Below are 15,925 nucleotides of genomic sequence, written 5' to 3' on the forward strand. Positions count from 1 at the left end.
TTAATGAAGAGATAAGGAGCGATTCCTAAGGCCTATTCATGAGAGAGACTCAATTGTATGGTTTGCTTGCTTGGGAAGTAAGTTGTAAGGCTCTCTAAGAAGGGCCAAGGGAGTTTCAAGGGCTAGGTTTTGCAAATAAGCTTTGTAAAGGAGGGATCTAATCCTAAAAACCCTTGTGAAAACTTGGTTTCCGAATGGTCTTTGTGAGATTTTCTTTGAAAAGTTGTGGGACCACATGGATCAAGTGGACCCAAAATTAGGTCAAGTAAGAGGAATTGGGTACTCAAGGAGGGGCTTGACCTAATTGTGGAAGAGAAGAGGATCAATGGACAAATCTTCTTGGAATAGAATGCAATGATCCAAATGAGGTCACTAGCCAAGGGAAACCTAGGGCAAGAAACAATCCTTGAGCTAGGGCTTGCAATATCTTGAGATCCACTTTCGGATTTGCTTCAAATTTGAAGGGTCTCTAGAGCAAACTCCAGTGCAGTTGTGGACCAAAAATCGAAGTGTTTGGATGGCTAGATTATGAGATAATTGATGCCCTAGGTGACCTATGTAGGTTAGGCCTAGAAAGAAAGAGAGAAAGGTTATAAAAATACGCTTTAAGGTGATCACATATGGAGGATCAGTGCCTAATCCTTTGGGGGAAATGGAGTCAAGGACATTCCAATGCTTGAGATGGATTCACTTAGTCAAAGAGGCATTTAAAATAATTTCGCATGGCAATTAGGGCATGGGACAATTGCTTCAAGGTATTTACACTTCGATATGCAATATATGATGACTTATCAAGATAAAATTTCAACAAAATATCTCTAGGAATATTCACTTATTCAAACATGGCCCATGACATGATGCAACATTATAAAAAGACAAATTTCCACTCTTTCACACAAGAAAAGCAACAAATTTCAGCCTAGTATAGCGAAAATCCGCAGCAACATACATGTGACATAAGAAAATGACAAAACTAACATTAAAAGAGAACTTACATGTGAAAACAAGTATATCCAATCATCATCATATGCCAATATAGAAGCTCCAAGACAAAAATGAAGAGATCGAAACATCAAAATTCATCCATCCATCCAATTTTGTCTTCCAAAAAGAATAGCGAAAATATCACAAGAGAGAATGATTGAATCCAAGTGATGATGATCAAAATGATTCATCACACTTCTATTTATAAACTTCCTAATGAATTTGATTTAGCTAATTAGGCCGAATTAAGCCCCTAAAATAAAATAATGTGCATAATAACAAAACTTTTGGTGACAAGCCCACCAAATAGCTCAATAATGTAAAGATAAACCTCTCAAGAGGGTTGAAAGATCAATAAAATGAATCGTTGGGCCTTCGAGGAGGCTTGATGAAGTCCAAAGGGTGCCATGATGAAGAAACAAACTCCCAACACAGTAGACAAGGGATTGGTCCCTTGCTATCCAATCAAGAACCTCTAGTGCTCCCAAGTAGGTGTGGGCGCACAAGGACATCCTCATGGGTCTCCAAATAGATCAAAGATGTCTGTAGACCATCTGTAAGGGTTGGAGTAATGACATAAGCCTTCCCTCTGCAGCGGGAGGCATTCTGGAACCTTTGCCAAGTGTATGGTACAACAGTGGAGTCAGTTGGGCATGGTGGACTAGGTGCATCATCCTCATCCAAAAGGTGGAACACGAGCAATTAATGAACATTGCTAGGGATCCATGAAGTAATATATGCTATGGTGGAGGCCCATGGCTATCAATGCTCACCCTACAAGTGTCAATGTGGCCCTCTGGAGGGCTAGGACCCTGTATAGGGAGACCAAGCCCTAAATGAAGACCCATCTGCAATCCTGCATAAGATCCAATGCATCCCCTTTCCCTCCAATGAATGCAACAAATCATTAAAATAATCAAGTAATAATGCTTACAAATCATGGGATCAACGAGGCACTTCATAGTGGCAGGCCCTTCCATAGTGGGATTTGGCAGGTACAAGTGTCTCCAAGCTCAATAGGGGGTTAACCAAGGACCCTATTAGGTTGCTTCAACCTCTAAAGGGGGTGGCATGTCCATAGTACATCCTTTAAGAGGTAGATGGCAAATGATATAATGATGGAATGGAGTGGGGATCAAGGGAATCATCTAGACCACATGTCAAGATGCATTGGCTAGCTATAATAAGGGAAGCCCACACCTGGGTATCTGAGTGTAGGAGGGCAAAAATCGTGGTGCATGAGTTACCCCGACCTCTGTTTTTCCACCCTTCTTCATATGCCTTTTGCCTTTGATTGATTTTTCTTCATAACTGCTCAGGGCTCCAAGGGATGGAGAGCATGATGTGTAATATGTAGCAGTGGATATCCCATTAAAGTGGGGCATTTCATCGCCCACCGAGGGTTGGGACAATCATGGGTTCCTTAATGATGGAGGGGGGGCTCATCTAGGGTCCATAGGAACTAGGTAATGGCCATATATAAGGAGTAGAGCTCATGCTTGGCTTTTGCCCACGTGCTAAATTTTCTATGTGCGAACCATCTTTTGTATTTTGTGGTACATTTCCTATTGAGAGTGGCCAAATTATGCTTTTTATTTCCTTTTTAGTTGCATCAACCTTTGTGGCATCGCTCTAGGCTCGACACAAGGTGTGGACAAGGGGAGGGGGAAGCTAACCCTATGTGGACCCAATGGACACATGTTGACCCAGATGGAAAAAGAGATGAATGGGACTCAAATGAGTGGAAAGGGAGCATTGTAGGTGGTGTCAGGAAGCAAGACCATGCAACTAAAATCAGTACTTCCCATGTAGTGCCAACCATAAAGCTAATGCACAGTAAAGGAGATCCCATGGGACTAGGATACAGGGGTAACCACTAAAATTTGGCAATGTAGACAAGAATACAAACCTAACCCACTCTTTTCGCCGAATCCCCTCATTAATTCATGCCCAAAAGTGCCCATGACAAGTAAGGAAAACTACTCAACTATACCAATGAAAAGTCATACATTTGGGGTCGGGAGGCCCACCTTCAAACATACATTCATAACAAATGGGCGAGGGATCACATGGCTGGCTCAAGCGGCGGAGAAAATGGCACATCGAGCTATCTAGGGCCTGCAAGGGGCTACTGGCTGTCGGTTGAGGACCATCTAGTAGAAAAACATTTCTCCCATATACACTACCCACAGGTGATGGGTAACAAGGACCATATAGGAGAAAACTTTATCTTATGGATATCACCCACAAGGTGGTGGGTAACATCTAGCTCCAACTGGGAAATGATCTCTCAGAAGTGTGCACAAACATACTCAAACAGGGAGGTCATGAGAATACCAACGATCTCTTGGGAACATAGAATTGTCACCTGCACATATCACAAACCGAGCACACTATGCAACATGTTTTTGCAATGTCTTATGATCGCCCATGCTTATATTAGGCCATAAAAACCAACAAGAAATAAAAATTTTAAATCTAAATGCAGCTAATCTAGTATGACAATATTGTATAATGTTAGTTCTAATGCAGAAAATCAGCATGCAATGCATCATACGCTACATGCTTATATTATTTTATGGAAGTCCTAAGTGTAATCATAGATCTAATGCAACCAACATGTTAATTGATCAGTATAAGAACACATGCTTCTATGATTATTTACGCAATGGATCCAAAAACACAAATGGGAAGAATAATATGAGTGATTACGAGGGCAGGAGGTGGGACAATAAGAGACCCATATGCCATAGAAAGGAACCTTGGGGGAAGGGAAAGACACCAACGGAGAGGATTGAAGTTGTTCCTCTAACCATAAGATGTAAATATCAATGATCAAGTGCATGAACCTTTGATGAAGAACTATCTCAGGCCTATCATCCTCAAGGTAAGAAGGGACAAATGACTCAGACACATTTAGGATGATATTATCTTGGTTATTGGGAAAATAAGAGGTGGAACCATCATTGTATCTAGGGAAAAACTATGACTCACCATTTTTCATAGGGGAAACTAGCTCTTCATCAAAACTAAGGGAATGAACCTCATCACAAACATCTATTTCAGGGTAGGAACATAACAAGGGGAGGATTGTTCAAACATGAAGAAAAACCCTTTATTGGTGGCATGACCAAAGGAAGCATCTTCATTAATCCCTTTCGCACAAGGGCTATTGTAATTATCCACAATGGTGGAAAGCTCTTCTTTGACCGAATTATTATCATCTTGGAACATAAAGAAGAGACCTTTCCAATCATTAGGTAGGGCTTCACAAGGACCAATATTGTTAATCAAAAGGGGTGGAGCTTTTCCACCTTCCTTGGGCTCATTCTTATGGATTTGAGATACTATTAGACATTCATTTTTATAACCATACCCAATTCCCCAATCAGCAGTCCAAAAATCACTCATATATTCTTCATCCACTTGATGATCATGATCTCCCTCAGAATCATTCCATCCTTCACTATGTATTTGATGTTGGCTAAGCCACAATTCATTCTCTTATTTGTTAGGTAGGGAGGACTCTTCCTCTTTCATCTTTTCTTGAAGAATGCTATCTAAGGTCTCCACTACATGAGTTTGATAGAATACCTCAAGGAGAAGGGCATCAGTAGGGTTCTTGTTATATTCACATTTCATATTATAGAGCCTTTCTGACTATTCATATAAGTGGGAGAAAACATCTTTGGAGTTATATGTAGCCACAAGTTGCTTGCAAGATTCTTCATATTCCATCATCCTTTCTTGCAACACCTGGAGGCTCTTGGGGTCCATATCTTCTTCATCATCCTCGGAGGACATGCTTTCCAATTCATGAGTCTCTTTTTTGGCACAATCCTCGAGGTATGGATTAATAACTTGATCTTGATGGTTTGGAGAAGGATTAGGGTGCTCTTCCTCAAGCATATGACCATATTCAATAACTTCCTCCTCCCGAAGGGCCACACCCAACATTTGGCATATGTCTTCATGAGTTTGAAAATAGGCCCTTTATGAAAAAGGAAGTACACAACCAACATCGAGAGAGAAGAAATGATTTTAGGTTCACATAACTCAAGCCAATCGATATTTGGGGCAAATAGGACAAACAATTCCCTTTGATCACAACGTTGAGTTATATTTTGCCTTGAAACATACCTTATGAACCTTACAACGTGATTGGTTGTGGAATGTGGATCCCCATCGCACATTGGCATATTCTTCATGCACTTTGATGCGGGATATTGCAGGGTCCCTGTCATGTCTAGGGCGGGAATATATGTGGTCAACATGTTGTAGGGTCTTTAATGACATGGGAGTTGCTAGGGTGAATGAAATTTCCTTGACAATTGCTTGCTTCACCCTACAAGCATTGACTTAAAGTTCAAAGAAGAACTAGGGCTTCATTCTTCCAATGGAGTCACCAAGAATGACATGTCAATTTTGTCATATGGGGAACAAGGCACACGTCGCATGTCCCCAGCAATGACGCCAAAAGTGTTACCGCTTAAACTAGCAGGGGTCCTAGGAGGGGATCCTATAGAGCGACTACTAGTTCAAGTGGCAACAATGGAGTGATAGCCCACTGTCACCTCAGCTAAAAGGACTTTCATCGATGGGAGGAGTCCTGGTATGAGAGGAATCACTATAATAGATGGATCAATGATAGGATGTGGGGTGATTCCTAAAGCCTATTCAAAAGAGAGGCTTAGATAATGAGCTTGCTTATTATAGAAACAAGATGAATGGCCCTCTTAGAAGGGCTAAGAGGATGCCTAGGCCTAGGTTTTGAGGAGTGTTACTTGAAAAGGGGTACCCAAGATCAAGGAATCCTATAAGACTAGGGTTTCTAAGTGATCTTTGTGAAATTGAAGTTATAATCTAGTGGGACCACAAAGAAGCCCAAGTGGGCCCAAACGAGGTCAAGGGTTTGGATTGGAGCAACACATGGATGATCTTGACCAAGTTGAGGAGGAGAATAGGATGAAAGGAATTGATTTTCTTTTGGAATTTGAGTTCAATGATCCTAATGAAGCCACCAACCAAAGGGAACCTAGGGATGAGAACGATATTCAAGCTAGGGCTTGAAATATCTTGAGATTCCACTGTGGGATCGTGTTAAAATTGGCAACTAGGGCCAAACTCCACATGGGTCATCTTATTTATGACAATTGATATTTTTCTTGGATTCCTCTCTCCGAGAGGTGTAGGATTGATCTAAAAATCATTTGATTCCGACATGTACAAATGAAGATATGAATTTATTTATATTATGGACAAATTGTCAAGGTCGGCCAGCAAGCAAAACAGGGACTCAAACCCCCAATTCATCCTCAACGTTGCATATAAAAAGGAGACCTCAAGTCATTTTACCATCATCTCATCTCACATCTCTCTCTCTCTCCTCTTGTGATTGGGTATGCATTTTTGGGCAATCTTGTCTCTCACACGTGTGAAGGAAAGGAGGACAATGTTTTGTTCACTGCATTGACCAGTGTTGACTGAGATGTAGGGAGGTTGTTTGACTGCATTGACTTGATGCATTGACCTGTTTTGACTTTGGTTTGGGTGAAGTATATCTGTCCTAGCAGGCCGCAGATCTGGGCACAAAATTTGAGGCAATTTGACCTCTCCTTTGACTAGCATTGACTGTACTAGGGCTAGCCACAAGTTTGAATTTCGTTGACCAATTTTGACTGGAATTTTTCGCACTGTTTTGGGCTGATTAGACTTGTTGTTGAAGGTTGAAGTTGACTGGGTTTGACCAAGCTGAATTGAGGAAGAATTCTGCCCTGTTGACCAGTGTTGACCTTTTTGGTTAGGGTTCTTTTGTTGCTATCATAAATTATTAGATTTGTAAATTGTACTATCTCTCTCTTTGCTGAACTATTGAAGAATATAAGAAGAATTGATCAAGTGTTTCCCCACATTGGGGTTTGTCCCTAGCTGGTGCCACATCTTGTGTCCTCTTGTCTTGGCTTGTCTTCTACTGTTTATGTTTATGTTCTATTTGCATTTTACTATTATGTTAATGTGATTGCTAAACTTGATATTGATATTGGTAATAAAGAAATTGAAGTAAAATTGTAATAAAGCATATAACATACCATTGTTACCTAAAATTATCATGGAATCAGAGTTGAGGTGAAGACAAAGCCCAAGCAAGAGTGAAAGAGCAATCACCAAAGACAGTTGGACAAGGACAAAAGGCTCAATGGGTTCCTCATCCCACTTCCCGGCTAAAGACAAGCTCCGTGAAAAATTTGACTATCAGGGATGGAAGATATCTCTTGATTTGATCTTGGAAGAACAAGAAGTGTTGGATTATGTGAAGGGTAAAATCCCTAAGCATCCTTCAAATGCACCGGTTGCTGCGAAGACCAAGTACAATAGGGCTGAAGTCAAAGAAAAGAAGATTATCAGAGATTCCATTGACAAGTGGCTGGTGGCCTACATCTCTGAATTGAAGACCTCTAAGGAGATCTACAACGAGTTGATTAGCATGTTCAAGGTTAGTGATGCTAATCAAATTTTATTTCTCAAAAATAAGTTCAAGGATATTAAGAAGGGCAAGGACGAGGATATTCTATCCTACTTCTGAAAGATCACTGAGATAAAGAATGATCTACTTTCTATTGGAGAGGTCATTCCTGACATGGAACTTACTATCACTACCCTTGGAGGACTCCCACCCGAGTGGTATATATTTAGAACCACTATACTCAACAATGATCGAATTCCAGGGTTTGAAGAATTGATGTCAAGATGCATTCAAGAAGAAACAAGAATGGTGGAGCAAGAAATGCCTTCTAATAGAAGCAATCCCACTGCATTCTTCGCTCATGCTAAAAGGAGAAATAATGCAAGGTCTAAACGTCATTTCAATGGAAAGTCTAGATCTAAGGGAGGAAGGAAGGGCAGGTGCTTTGTTTGCAATAAGTTTGGCCACTATGCAAGGGAGTGTCCAAATAGAAGGGACACGTCGCATGATGATGATCAAAATCATTCCAGGGGAAACTTCAACAACAACGAACAAAGGAATGGCAGGTCCAATGGCAAGGGAAAAAGGAATGCGAGATATTAAGGAAATGGTCGACCCTACAAGAAAGTAAGGAACTCCAGGTATGAAGAATCAAATGTTGTTAACAATAAGCAAAAGGAGTACTATATTATATTGACCCTCTCCACTACTTCTCCACCGGACACTTTAGGGAATTGGCTAATTGATAGTGGTGCCTTAAGGCACTTAACTGGATACAAGGAAGCTCTCTCTAATTTGATAGAAAAGGAAACAAACTTGGAGATCATCCTTGGATACAATGCCACCTATCCCGTGAAGGGAATAGGGAATGTTAGCCTTCAACTGAATCAAGGTAACACTATTCATATACAAGAAGTACTATATGTACTTAATCTCAAGAAGAACCTGGTGTCCATTTCAACAATGGAAGACAAAGGATACAAGGTGGCATTTATCGATGGAAAGGTACATATTTGGAAAATAAATTTTAAATATGTTTTTACTCTTGGGTTCAAGGTTGACACTTTGTATCAAGTTGGAGGAAGTCCATTGGGAGCCATGTCTTGCAACACATCTCTACAATCTGAACTATGGCACCGGAGGTTTCCCATCTTCATTATAAGGCCCTACACGATGTGAGACAAATGGTGACAGGTATGCTCGAGTTCAAAGTAGAGCATGAAGGTGTATGTCCTGGACGTGCCGAAGGAAAACTTACAAGGGGACCATTCCCCTCAAGTAATAGCAAGTTGATAGATATATTGCAATTGATCCACTTCGACATATCTGGTATGATGCCCATAAACTCTTTGGGAGGATACTTATATTATCTCACCTTTACGGATGATTATTCTTGCAAGACCTGGATCTACTTCTTGAAAAAGAAGGATGAAGTGTTCACCTGGTTCTAACACTTCAAAGCCTTGATCGAAAAGCAATCCGAGAAGAAAATCAAGATATTGAGGACTGATAATGGGACTGAGTACGAATTCAATGAATTCCATGATTATTGTAGAGATGTTGGAATTAAGAGGGAGACTACAACACCATACACTCTCGAGCAGAATGGTGTGGCTAAAAGGAAGAATCGTACTATTGTAGAAGTTGTTCGTGCCATGCTTCATGATCAAGGGCTTTCAAAGTTCCTATGGGTTGAAGCTGCAAATACCGTTGTGTATGTTCAAAACCGATGCCCACATGAAGCATTGGACTCCAAGACTCCCAAAGAAATGTTCACTGGTAAGAAACCCAATGTCTCTTATTTTATAATTTTTGGAAGCCCCGTATATTTTCATGTGTCGAAAGAGAAAAGAAGCAAATTGGGTGCATCTGGGAAGAAAGGAATCTTTGTGGGCTACAGTGAAAATTCTAAGGGATATAGAATTTATGTGGCTGGTCAAAGGGAAGTTGAGATAAGTCATGATGTCATCTTCGACGTAGATATAGCCCTCAGCAAGATCAACAACCTTCCTATCCCAAGGAAGGACAAAGAAGCTAACACTGGAAAACAGCGTGCAAAAGAAGATGAAACAATGTCGGATATTGATGAACCTATGGATCCTATTGATCCTCCTCCTCAAGAGCCCTCCTCCTCCAAGAGGAGACCTTCTTGGCTTAGGGAGACTCTCGAAGATGCCGAGAGACATATTGCACCAAGGGGGACTTTCTGTGAAAGAAAGAAGCCGAACAAGTATGAAGGATACTTGACCGTCATGAGTGCTATCATTCAAAATGAGCCTTCATCATTTGAAGAAGTCGTGAAGAAACAAGTATGAAAGGATTCTATGAATGAAGAATACGAGTCAATGATGAAGAATGATGTCTGGGATGTGGTCCTTAGCCCCATGACAAATCGGTTGTCACCTCTAAGTGGCTCTACAAAATCAAGCATGGCGTTGATGGAAGTGCAGAAAAGTTCAAGGCTCGCTTTGTTGCTCGGGGCTTCTCTCAAAAGGAAGGTATAGATTACGATGAGATATTTGCACCTGTGGCCCGATACACCACCATTTGCTCGATCAATAGCCCTTGTTGCGTGGAAAGGATGGAACCTATATCAGATGGATGGCAAGACCACCTTCTTGCATGGTTCAATCAAAGAGGAAGTCTATGTGGAACAACCCGAGGGATTTGAAGTTCATGACTGGGAATCTCATGTATGCAGGTTGAAGAAAGCTCTCTATGGTTTGAAGCAAGCACCCCAGACTTGGTATGAGAGGATTGATAGCTATTTGATGAAGCTAAGATTCACTATAAGTGAAGCCGATCTGAACATTTACTTTAAGGTTTAAAATGATAAATCTCTCATTTTGGCACTTTATGTGGACGACCTCTTTCTGATAGGTGTAGACCCTCTCATTCTCAAATGTAAGAGGGAGTTGGCTTCTGAATTTGAGATGAAGGACCTAGGACTGATGCACTACTTCCTAGGGTTGGAGGTTTGGTAAAAGCTAGGAGAAATTTTCCTATCTCAAGGAAAATATGCTGTGAAGATATTGGAAAGATTTGGGATGGTAGACTACAAGCCTGTGACTGCCCCGATGGAACTTAACTTTAAGAAGTTATGTGGTAGTGCTGCCGAACCTGAATTGGGAAATGCTTTTAAGTATCATCAACTCATAGGAGCACTGATGTTCTTGGTGAACTCTCGTCCGGACATATGTTTTGCAGTTAACACATTAAGCCAATATATGGTTGAGCCTCATCATATACATTGGATTGGTGCCAAGAATCTTCTAAGATATCTTTGGGTCACAATCACTCATGGACTGAGATACACTGTCGGAGATGTGAGGCTGCATGGTTATTCTGATGTTGATTGGGCTGGTAGTGTGGTGAATACAATATCACTTCTGGATGTTGTTTTTCTTTGGGTTCTGCTTCAATATCGTGGATGAGCAGGAAGTAGAAATTGGTTGCCTTGAGTGCCACTGAGGCCGAATACATAGCTGCTAGTATGGCCTCTTGTGAAGCTGTCTGGTTGAGGAAGCTCTTTAGTGAACTATTTGGACATGTGCTGGATACCACCGTGATCCTCTGTGACAACCAGAGTGGGATCCGATTATCAGAGAATCCCGTGTTTCATGATCGCTCCAAGCATATAGATATCAAGTACCACTTTATCTGGGATATGGTACAACGAGGAGCAATAAGACTCCATCACATTGGTACTAATGGGCACGCAGTCGATATTCTGACAAAGCCCCTGGGGAAGGTCAAGTTCTTGGCCTTCCGAGAATGACTTGGAGTCGTGGAGAGACCCTCTTATGAGGGTCCTGTATGATATGGACATTGATCTTTGGGAGCTCCGGGGGTCTTGGGGTACTTCTTGGAGTGATGAGCAACCATAGGGTGAGTGGTTCAGCCTTTCCCTAGTGGTTTGCTGTGTACAGGGTGAGTGGTTCAGCGTTCCCTTGTGATACCTCATGGCGACATGTAGGTAGGATGAGTGCTTCATTCTTCTCCTGCTGAGACATCCTACCCATGCATTCGAGGAGTCATGGGAAGTACGTCTCATCTAGCCAATGAGTAGGGAAATGAGGATAGGGACCATAGTACTACCGATGGACGCATTGTGTACTACTGTACTCCCTATGCTAGGATGACCGATATTGATCTAGGATCAATTGGAACTGACTTCAGGTCAGTAAGAGTGGTATGAGACACTCTCCTATTTGGGACTGACTTCGGGTTAGTAGAGAATGGTATGATACATTCTCGATCATTTATTCTTCTTCATAGTTCAGCAGAGCAGAGCAGTGCGTTAATGGCAGAGATAGTATTGACTGGCAGATGGATTAGCAGATGGAGTTCTCCCCAGTTGAGAGGGAGTGTTAAAATTGACAACTAGGGCCAAACTCCACACGGGCCATGTTATTTATGATAGCTGGTATTTTTCTTGGATTCCTCTCTTCGAGAGGTGTAGGATTGATGTAAAGATCATCCAATTCTGACATGTACAAATGAATATATGAATTTATTTATATTATGGACAAATTGTCAAGGTCGGCCAGCAAGCAAAACAGGCACTCAAACCCCCAATTCATCCTCAACGTTGCATATAAAAAGGAGACCTCAAGTCATTTTACCATCATCTCATCTCACATCTCTCTCTCTCTCCTCTTGTGATTGGGTACGCATTTCTGGGCAATCTTCTCTCTCACACGTGCGAAGGAAAGGAGGACAGATTTTTGTTGACTGTGTTGACCAACGTTGACCGAGCTGCAGGGAGGTTGTTTGACTATGTTGACTTGATGCGTTGACCTATTTTGACTTCGATTTGGGTGAAGTATCTCTGTTCTAGTAGGTCGCAAATCTAGGCACAAAAACCAATGCAATCTGACCTCTCCTTTGACCAACATTGACTGTACTAGGGCTAGCCGCAGGGTTGAATTTCATTGACCAGTTTTGACTCTACTTTTTCGAACTGTTTTGGGCTGATTAGACTTGTTGTTGAAGGCTGAAGTTTATTGGGTTTGACCAAGCTGAATTGAGGAAGAATTCTTCCTTGTTGACCAACGCTGACTTTTCTCATTAGGGCTCTTTTGCTGTTGTCATAAATGATCAAATTTGTAAATTGTACTATCTCTCTCTCTGCTAAACTATTGAAGAATATAAGAAGAATTGATCAAGCGTTTCCCCACATTGGGGTTTGTCCCTGGCTGGTGCCACATCTTGTGTCCTCTTGTCCTGGCTTGTCTTCTACTATTTATGTTTATGTTCTATCTGCATTTTACTATCATGTTGATGTGATAGCTAAACTTGATATTGATATTGCTAATAAAGAAATTGAAGTAAAATTGCTCTAAATCATAGAACATACCATTGTTACCTAAAATTAACAGATCAACCTCAAATTTGGAGGACCTCTCAAGAAGACCCCAACACAATAGTTGACTAATTTTCAAGGATTTTCAATGGCTATAAAAGATTTTAGATGATGCCTTAGGAGGCCTACTAGGCTAGAGCTCAGAAAGAAGGAATGTAGGTGAGAAGAATTTTCCTTGTGATCACCTTAGGACTATACCAATGCCTAGCCAATTGGGAGAATGGAGTAAAATGCGATCAATGCTTAGATAGGCTTAATTCTAATAAAGGAGTTCCCCAGCAACTTCATATGGCCCAAGCAAAAACTAGGTTACAAGGGGAAATTTATACTTCTTTTTGTTTTCAAATGATGACTTATCAAGGCGAATCATGAACAATCATGTACCCCTAGGACAATAATTCACCATACTTCACAATGATCATATGAAAAATACCTCACAAATACAAGATCAACAACTTCGCATAAGCCAACGAGCAGGTACACCAACTTCATGAACGAAAATATTTCATAGATAATTTTAATGAGACAAAGTTACAAAATAAGTGTGAAAAAGTACTCATAAGTATAGTGAAATTATTCCAATCATCAAGATGCAAGAAAATTGAAGCTCCAAGGCAAGAAATTAAGCTCTTCCAAACATTGAAATGCATTAAGTTGCCAATTCATCCATCAAAAAGACTAGCGGAATTCCCAGAGGAAACAAATGATCCAAATCCAAGTGATGATGAGATTCAAATGAGCTCTCATCAATTTTTATCCTCCCTAAGGGGTTCTATTTTCTTAATTAGGCCTAATTAAGCCCCAAATAATAAAATAGTGTAAAGCTAATTGAGAATCTTCTGAAATTGAATTTCAAGAACTTTAATCTTGATGTTGCAACTTTGTTTGTCAAGAAAGTTGGAAAAAGTGTTATATATCTTGTAGTATATGTAGATGATTTATTGATAACATGGAATAATGAAAGCTATATTGCATTCATAAAGAAAATGCCCCTTTCCCTAAAAAAACAAAAAAACAAAAAAAAATGATCAAAGATGCATCCTAAAAAAAAAAAAATTGATGGTACAAGGGTCTGACCATTGTTGAGGAAAGTCTTTGAGATGATAAATTTGGGGCATATTCACTACTACGTAGGCATTAAAGTGAATCAAAATCTAGAGTATGTATTGATCTCCCAAAAGAAACAAATTGGAGAATTATTGAACAAGTTTGGCATGGTTGAGTGTAACCCTCTCTCTACTCCAATGGAAGAGAATTAGAAGCTCACATCAAAAGAAGGGAATGACTTTGAGGATGCAACCCGTTGAAAAGTGTAACTAGGTTTGGTCTTCATAATGACATGTAATTTTACTTTTTATGTAAATAATGTAAAGAAGAAAAATAAAATTATTATTGTAATGCTTGCTAAATCGGTTTCATGAGCAAGGGATTTTATTTTTAGATGGCTCTCATTGTCAGCCTTTAGGATTTGTCAAAAGAGTCAATGTCATGTATAAAGAACCCTTCTTGGGCATGTTACAAATGTACATGAGTCTATAGGATTGTCAAGTAGCCCTCCAAGACAAGTATGTTATCCCTCTTCAAGTCGGCTTCAAGATGAAGTAGAAAACTCATGTCATATCACCTAATTTGGAGACAACCCTTCATAAGATCATGTCGGATAATATTCATGGGCAAACTACTATAAATAGGTAGCTCGGCCTATTCCACAGAAGTAAGTTCGGATCTCTTTGAAATTCAGATGACAAAAATTGCAGAGGAAATTTCGGATAGGATTGCAGAGGCAAGTTCAATGAAGGAGCTCAGATAAGGGTACAAGATTGCAAAGATAAGTTTGGTGATATCTCATAGTCAAGGGAAATCTTTGTCTCGGTACAAGGAGGATAAATTTAGTGAAATTATAGTGATCAAGGTTCAGTATTATAATAAAGAAGGTCTCTGTCTTGGTGTCATGACAGTTCAGAAATACAGTCTTGGTGCCACCACAGTTCATTGCTATCACAATTTGGTGACCATCTTAGTGTGCTCGAATAGGAGATGATCTCAGTATATCCACAATTTGTTTTAATGTTATCACTGTAACTTTGTTTCGATGCCTCCACAGTGAGAAAGGCTCAGTACCACCACAGTATCAAGAAATTGATAAGGACTCAATGCCATCACATAAATAAGATCTTTGTGTCATGTCAGTGACAAGGTCTTGGTGGTAACTATGTCTCAGTGCTAAGAAGGTCGAAGCGAAAGAGGAGTCAAGAAGAAGAAAAGAGCAGAAGACAGTCAAGAGAACTAATGTCTTGGTCTTGGAGTGGCTAATAGGTCAAGGGTCTTGGTCTTGGTATTCGTCAATTGGAATCTCTATAAGAAGAATTTGTGTGGGTTTTCCTCTCAAAGAGAGAGGTTTTAGCCCTAGATGACAACCTACATTTTGTGTCTCTTCTATATTTATGTTCATGCATTGGTAGTTGTTTGATGAAGAAGAACACTAATAACCTAAGTAAAGAAGATTCTAATCTAAAGAAGTAAAAAGCACTCACAAGTAGTTACTAATTGAAGAGAAATCACCTAACTACTGATGCCCTAGATTTCTCAACATGGTATCAGAGCTAAGGTGACAGTTAAGGAAGGGCATCCTACCAAGGGACACTCAAGGATAAAATTTTGAGGAAAGCATTAAAGCAAAGATCATCTTGAAGACAAGATCTTCAAGGAAGCATCATAACCCTAGATCGAAGAAGAAGTCTACAAAGAAGTTGGTGGAACCCTCAAGCCATCTCAAGAGACCACAAAGACCCTACATCTAATCAAGTTGAAGAGATCTACGAGTCAAGGTAGCTTGAAGTTTATTCTCCAAGAATAGCACTTTAAGATCAAGATTACATCATCATCTTAAAGAAAGCAAAAGCCCTAGCTCAATCAAGGAAGCATTCCTGGGATCCAATCTCAATCAATTTGAAGTTGAAGTATCTTGAAGGCTATTCATCCATAAAAGGCTAGATCAAAAGGTGTTGTCATAAAAATGGCAATCTTCTCTTTATTGAAGCAAGGATTTCATTTGGAAGAATATCATCCAAAAGGGGCACTAATACATCTTCGTCAATCATCATCAAAGGGAT

This window comes from Pinus tabuliformis, chromosome 8 (genome assembly GCF_031772625.1).
Source record: "Pinus tabuliformis cultivar Carrire ecotype Pingquan chromosome 8, CPIR1, whole genome shotgun sequence".
Classification (NCBI taxonomy): Eukaryota; Viridiplantae; Streptophyta; class Pinopsida; order Pinales; family Pinaceae; genus Pinus; species Pinus tabuliformis.